The sequence below is a fragment of the Temnothorax longispinosus genome, chromosome 1 (genome assembly GCF_030848805.1).
Source record: "Temnothorax longispinosus isolate EJ_2023e chromosome 1, Tlon_JGU_v1, whole genome shotgun sequence".
In the NCBI taxonomy this organism is placed as follows: Eukaryota; Metazoa; Arthropoda; class Insecta; order Hymenoptera; family Formicidae; genus Temnothorax; species Temnothorax longispinosus.
Window position 1 is genome coordinate 14,936,716 of NC_092358.1, and position 7,753 is coordinate 14,944,468.

The window sequence follows — 7,753 nt, forward strand, 5'->3', positions numbered from 1 at the left end:
GAGAAAATTGACGTCGAAGTTCACTCGACATGGTCGAACGTCGTCCACGAATAGCTCAGCGGACGCCGTTTGATCATGTCGAGTGAATATGGATGTCTATTTTCTCATAAAAGAAAGACGAAGGGGGATATATAATTTGTTTAAATATTGCTATTTTGTAATTATTAATTACATCCATATTTTATAACAATTAATTATGTCAATTAATATAATACCCAGTGAACACATTTCATAACGGCAATATAACATGGAAGTTACATGTAATATCACAATGTTATTCTTGTGATATATAAGGGCTACATAACATGAAAGAAACATTTAATTTAACATTTGTTATATGCAGGTAATATAACTGTTATACATTTTTTTTGGCGTTATAGTTATGTAACAAAAATTGTGTAATTGTTACGTAACACGCTTGGATCAATGTTAGTATAACTAGTAATATTGTGGTAATATTAATGGGGTGTAACGGAATAACATATACAATATAAGACTGTTGATTTGCTTACTGCTCACGTTTTTCTATGTGCCCGGGCTTTTAAACCCTGCATCGTTTTATTTTGCTAGAGCTAATAATGATCTGCGCTTTTCATCATAAATTTTCAATTGTTTTTAAATATATAACATATTTTGTTTGAAAGGTTTAATATTGTGCAGAAGCCCTTTAGTTTGCCTTAAGGCAAAAATTATAATTTACAAAATACATAATTTATAATTAATAATTATTAAAAATTTACAAGATATTTATCATTTATATGATCAATTTATATAATCATCCATCCATATTGGTAAATAACGTAATTAATCATCATGATGCATATTACCATTACATGTACCAATTTAGTAGAATGCATTTACGTACTGCTTCTATGTACATATAATAGATATAATGTCAATATTAAAAATTTGTGCAGCTATATACTCTTTTTAAACTTAATTTGTTTCTTAAGATGATTTTTGAAAAATTATATATTTGCGCTGGTTGTGACATATGTAGACTATATATAACACTTACATCAAATTAAGAAGTAGCCTACCACGTAAGGCAGTTGGCTCACGATCCAGAGGTCCCGAGTTCGAATCCCACCAAGGTAAGTGTGTTTTTTAAATACGAGAAAATATTTATAATTATAGACTGCATCTTAAGAAACAAATTTAGTTATAAAATGGTAATAAAATCTCAAAAAAAAAAATAATATTTTTTACGCTCATTATTACAGCTAGTACAACAGTTGGTGTAACTGTTACGTAATAGTTAAATAACACGTTATGTAACACTCTGGTTGATATAACCTGTTATATTCGGTTACATTGCCGTTGCATTGCTACTATATTACTGTGTTCACTGGGTAGCGATGAGTCGAGGCTCTATTGGAAATCAAATCGCAGGGAAAGCGGGCTAATTAAGAGCCGTTTGCTGTTGACAATGCGAAAGTTTTGTTAAAAATATTATTAAAAATATTGTTTATTAAAAATATTGTTTGAACGTTTCGGTCCTTATTCGGACCATCTTCAGCATCTAATAAAGATCACGAAATATAAATGTACATGAATTTGCAAAATTATTTTGTTATTTTTATAAAAAATTTCTGAAATAGAAATATATTTTGCCAAAACAGAATTATCAGCTGCCATTACAGGTTTAGATAAAAATTCAATAACTCGATTTGGAGTTTTGTTGCAAGTAATCGCTAGCAGTAATAGGATTAACGTGTTGGAATTCGAATCCTATGCTTTTAGAACTGCCGAATTATTTGTATCATTATACCCATGGTACTACATGCCAGTCTCAGTTCACAAATTATTGATTCATGGCAGTGATGTTATAAAAAATGCTATCGTACCAATAGGACAATTATCTGAAGATGCTCAGGAAGCAAACCATAAATATTTTAGAAAATATAGAGAAAATCATTCGCGAAAAATGTCGCAAATACAAAATAATGAAGATATTTTTAATAATTTGATAATTGCTTCAGATCCAATAATATCTAATTCGCGAAAAATTATGGGACATAAAAAGAAAGAATTAACTGAAGCTGCAAAATGTCTATTATATTTCAGCGATAATGATGTAGATTATGATGATTAAGTTCAAGAAATAGATATGTGAGAAGCAAGAAAAACAGTTCCTTTTCTATTGTAAAACTCACAAAAATTAAACATCCCGAGGTTTAAGACTATCATTGAAAATCAAATTAACTTTATTTTTTAACCGACTTCAAAAAATGGAGGTTTTATATTCGGCGTGTATGTATGTATGTATGTATGTCTACGATTTTCTTTAAAACTACTGGATTTAAATGCGGTTTTCACTGTCCTATAGAGCAATTCTTCAGGAAGGTTTTAGTACATAAAATATCGCGCTAGAACATCAGAGTACGGAGCAGTAAGGAAATATGCGATAAGAATAATTATTCATATTAATTTAATGAAGCACTAAAAAAGTATAAAATAAAAAAATTTTTTTTAAATAAAACCGATTTTTCAAAAAAAAACTAAAAAGTATTTAAAAAATTAAAAAATCATCTACGCGCTTTGTGAAAAATTGTTAATTAAATAATTTTGATTTTATACACTAAATGTATAATAATCGTACATTATTTATGTCAAGTTTCAAGTCATTTCATTGAAAAATGTAGAAGTTATAAGCAAATGACCGAAAAATGAGGCGTTCTCCCCACTGTGCGCCGTCCCCATAATGTTGACGAAGCGGTGAGCTACCCGAAACGTACGTAGTACTACAAATTTGCATGTTCCGCTCATAGCGCATAGCTCTCATCGATGTAGACTCGAATCTTGTATACGATTGCGTTGAATATATATTCAAAATCAGAATCTGGGCCCCCCAGTGCAATAAACACAGATATTTCCTGTCATATTAATGTGTGCGGGATATCTGTATAACCTCTCCGATTGTTATTACCATGCGTTCATCCTTGCTTTGATTTGCAAATTCTGAACAGGCATAGATATATTACAACGTTATCAATGACATGTTACAATGTTATTTGTTTCAGTATAAAATAATTTGTTAAACGTTTATTAATCCTGACTGCAGACGGTCCTTCGGGAACACTATAGCGCCTTCTTCTTTTAACATGAATAACTAAAAATCTATATTTCGGCTAGGTACATACATGGTTTATAAATAATTAATTAAAATTATCTGAATGACTCACAAACCTTTTTAATCACACTTCATAACTCTTCATACGAAATACAAACGATTCGATACAAAAACTTTGTTTAATTTATCTATTCCGGCTAAATGCATGGTAAAAAATTAATTAATTACAATTATCTGAATGACTCACAAACCTTTTCAATTGCACTTCAAAAGTCTTTATACGAAATACAAACAATTTCATATATAGATTCTTTACCGGACATTCATTTCCGGTCAAGTACATACGAATAACACCGCTGGACGAATGAGCATCTTATGTAAATCAATATGGCGACTATTTATGCTAGATGCTCATTGGTTTAGCAGTCTTAAGCGGGGAGCACACACTTCTGCATAACGCATAATGCGTAAGCATAAGAAAATTGATTGGTCTATACACATGTGCATAAAAAAATAGACCAATCTCCCACTTTATCCTACACTTATGCTAAGCTATGGCTGCGTTTTGCCGAACCTCCGTTAGCCAAGCCGCTAGGTAGCAATAGAGACCTAGAAATCAGAGATGCGACATTGACGGTCGATATATCGAGCTATCGCGATTATCCGCCATGTTGGTTCTCCTATGAGTATTTTATTGAGACGTTGAGTGAAGGAGGTTAGGTTGTATAAGAACAAGAAAAGGGAAAACGTGTTTCCTAAATAAAATTATTATAAATATTTTCCTGTTGTTTTTCTTGTTTTTTTAATAATAAAAGTAGGTAAGCTAGGCCGGTTCTACCCCAACCTATGGGATCTGAGGGGGGTGAGGGGCGGGGGGGAACCGCGGGCGGGGGGAACCGCGAGGAGGGAGAGGGGGAAACCGCGTTTTTTGGGCGTCGCGGGGGAGAGGGAGAGGGTAACCGCAGGGGAGGGGGAGGGGAAAACCGCGTTTTACGGCGCCGCGGGGCGACCGCGTTTTCGCCGCGCCGCGAAGCATTCGCGTTTTCGGGCGCCGCGGGGCGAGGGGACCCGCGTTTGCGTTTCGCCGCGTCACGGAGTCTGCGTGACGTCACACGGCACGCTCGCGTTATCTCCCCCTCGTAGATGTTTCCCCCGTCCCCCGGTCCCGCGCGTCTTCTCGTTCGCGCGGTGTCTCGCGCCCCCGTCCCCCCGTTCGCGCGAGTCTTTTCGTTCGCGCGGTCTCTCTCTCTCGTTTGCGCGCGGTCCCTCTCGCTCGTGGCCCCATTCGCGGTCTCTTTCCCTCGCGCGTGGTCCCTCTCGCTCCCGGCCCCCGTTCGCGTTCTCGCTCGTGGCCCCGTTCGCGGTCTCTTTCTTTCGCGCGTTCTCGCTCGCTCCAACTCGGGTGATCTCGTTCATTCTCCATTATATTTAAACTTATTTAATGTATAAATAATATTATATCTTAAGCTTTTTTAAACTTATTTAAATTATAATCAAATAAATAAATAAAGGGCAACGAGCCGTAACAGGATGACAGTGTTAAATATTCAGTGTAATAATACAAAAATAGTTACAAACGTTTCTGTTCTAATACGTTTGTAACTATTTTTGTATTATTACACTGAATATATTAACACTGTCATCTTGTTACGGCTCGTTGCCCTTTATTTATTTATTTGATTTTAATTTTGTGAGCCTTATACATTATATTTAAATTATAATGTTTTAAATGAATCATATATAATCATTTTTTACTATTTTTATAAAATTATTTGCCCTATTTAAGCATCACTATTACTAGCTTATCTAAAAGGAATGGAATCGGCGAAATAACGGAAAACAGATACAGATTTTAAAAATTATTTTATATTTTATATTTTAAATTTTTGAAGTTATACATTTCTTCAAATAATGTATTCGAAGTATTTTTAAAATAATTTTACCAAATTTCCGGCTCGTAGATACGCATTCCGAACAAAATTTGTAAGTCGAATATGTCTTCCACGCCGCTCTGCTCCCATATTAGATCGTTGGCTTCACGATCAATCGATCTGAAATAGCGAGTCCACCTTTGATGCTTCAAATTCAAGAAGCCATCGATTCTCATCTCATCACGATATATTAGTCGCTGAAATCAGATTACATAAAATTTAAAAAAATGTTAAAAATATAAAGATATGAAGTATACATACCCGGCCGCGAAGAATTCGAATTTCCACCACGCCCGCGTCTGTAACGCGCACCTCAACGACGAGTATGTTATCAACCCATACTATCTGTAAAAGTTATATACCAGTTAATATTTACAAATTTACACTTTAATCGCGAATTGTTGTATACACACCCTAGCCGCCGGATAAGATATTCGAATCACATCTTCAATATTAGCCATTATATAGCAGTTATGTAACAAAATGTATGTAATAAACCGTATGTTTGCAAAGAGAGACTGTGCTCTGACTCGAAGCAAAGCTCAATTTATAGAGCATCTAAAAATGAAGAGAGAGGGTTGCACGTGATTTATCTGTGACATATTATATTATCAAAAACTAGCTATCATGAAAAATAATCCTCTACTTACCGTTGCATCTTGCAATCGCGAGTGGATACTCTGAACCGCTATTGAATAAAATGAGAAGCGAGGATGCGCGCGATTTATCTGCGGCGTATTATGTTACGCGAAAATAATCCTCGAGAAAAAAAGACAGCTATTGAACCGCTATGAAACAGCTATCAAACAGCTATTGAACCGCCATGAAACAGCTAAAAACAGCTATCAAACAGCTATCAAACAGCTATTGAACCGCTATAAAACAGCTATCAAACAGCTATTGAACCGCTATGAAACAGTTAAAAACAGCTATCAAATAGCTATTGAACTGCTATGAAACAGCTAAAAACAGCTAAAAACAGCTCTTGAACAGCTAAAACATCTATATTATACTACAAAGTATGTGGGAAAAGGAAATAAAACATTTATATGTACTACCTTGATCAAAAAGTTCCCGGAATTTATTTAGAAAATGCAAAATCCAAGTTTATTCATCAATATTAATATTGTCCCCTTCAAAGTACTCCCCATCGACTGCAACGCACTTATGCCAGCGCTTGATCCAATCCTCGAAACATTTTTTATACTCGGTGTTCGGTATGGCCATCAGAGCCGTCTTCGATTTTTTCATTATCTCCTCTCGGCTGCTAAAACGCGTTCCCCGTAGTGGTTTTTTGATTCAATTGAACAGAAAGAAGTCGCAGGGAGCCAAATCAGGTGAATTCGATGGCTGTTGGATGGTATTCGTTCCGTTCTTGGTCAAAAAGTTGCGGATAATGATGGAATTGTGCGACGGTGCGTTAATGCCATCATTATCCGCAACTTTTTGACCAAGAACGGAACGAATACCATCCAACAGCCATCGAATTCACCTGATTTGGCTCCCTGCGACTTCTTTCTGTTCAATCGAATAAAAAAACCACTACAGGGAACGCGTTTTAACAGCCGAGAGGAGATAATGGAAAAATCGAAGACGGCTCTGATGGCCATACCGAACACCGAGTATAAAAAAATGTTTCGAGGATTGGATCAAGCGCTGGCATAAGTGCGTTGCAGTCGATGGGGAGTATTTTGAAGGAGACAATATTAATATTGATGAATAAACTTGTATTTTGCATTTTTGAAATAAATTTCGGGAACTTTTTGATCAAGGTAGTATACCATATATAGTTTATTTCAAAAAATCATAATTTTTCTGGTGTCGCGACCACCAGTTAAATATTTTTAATACATTTTGTAATGCGCAATTCTTAACATGTTTTTTGCATCTTACAGTATTAGTAACATCTAGATTATTTAAGGACGTTCACCGGCAAAATCGTTTTCTTAGAAATTTTTTTAAACTTTTAGTATATTTTTAATTAAACGCGTTTTATACGTAGGCGTTTTATTCAATGCCCCTTGCGGTACTAAAATTCGAGATATTCAGCTTCAAAGTTCCGATTATTTTTTTAAACTTTCAATATATTTTTAATTAAACGCGTTTTATACGTAGGCGTTTTATTCAATGCCCCTTGCGGTACTAAAATTCGAGATATTCAGCTTCAAAGTTCCGATTTTTAACACGGGATCCCTATTTTGAGCTCTCTCGACACGGACATTTTAATGAATAATAAGTACAGTTTTCTTAGAATTTTTTTAAAAAAATAGTATAAGATGCCTCATATTATTAGTAACGTGTGACAATAAAGTTCGATATAGCAAGCGGTATTTATTTTTGAGAAATAGTCGTCTAAAGAACACTATCGGACATAATTTTCGTCTGCTCGGAGGCAGGAAGAGGGAGAGATCACTGCGAGACTTGGCAACGTTGCTACCGCTGCGACATATAGGTTAAGTAGAGAACGTCAAGATCTTATGGGGAACGTTATTTAAATCAAGTTATTTAATCTTTTTTCTTTATGATTCATTATTATTTACTTTTAGAATGCTCAATAAACAAGTAGAACGTACTCATTTATGATTGGTATTGGAGAAATGGAAACGGAACAAAAATTTGCCAGATCGAGTAAAGCTGCGCGGCTAGACGAGTTTCAGACTTTTGCGCACGGAAGTAGTTGTCAACCATATCATTACTCCGTGTGTCTGAGTTGAGCACAACTGCCACCGGAGAACGTCCTTAAAGATTC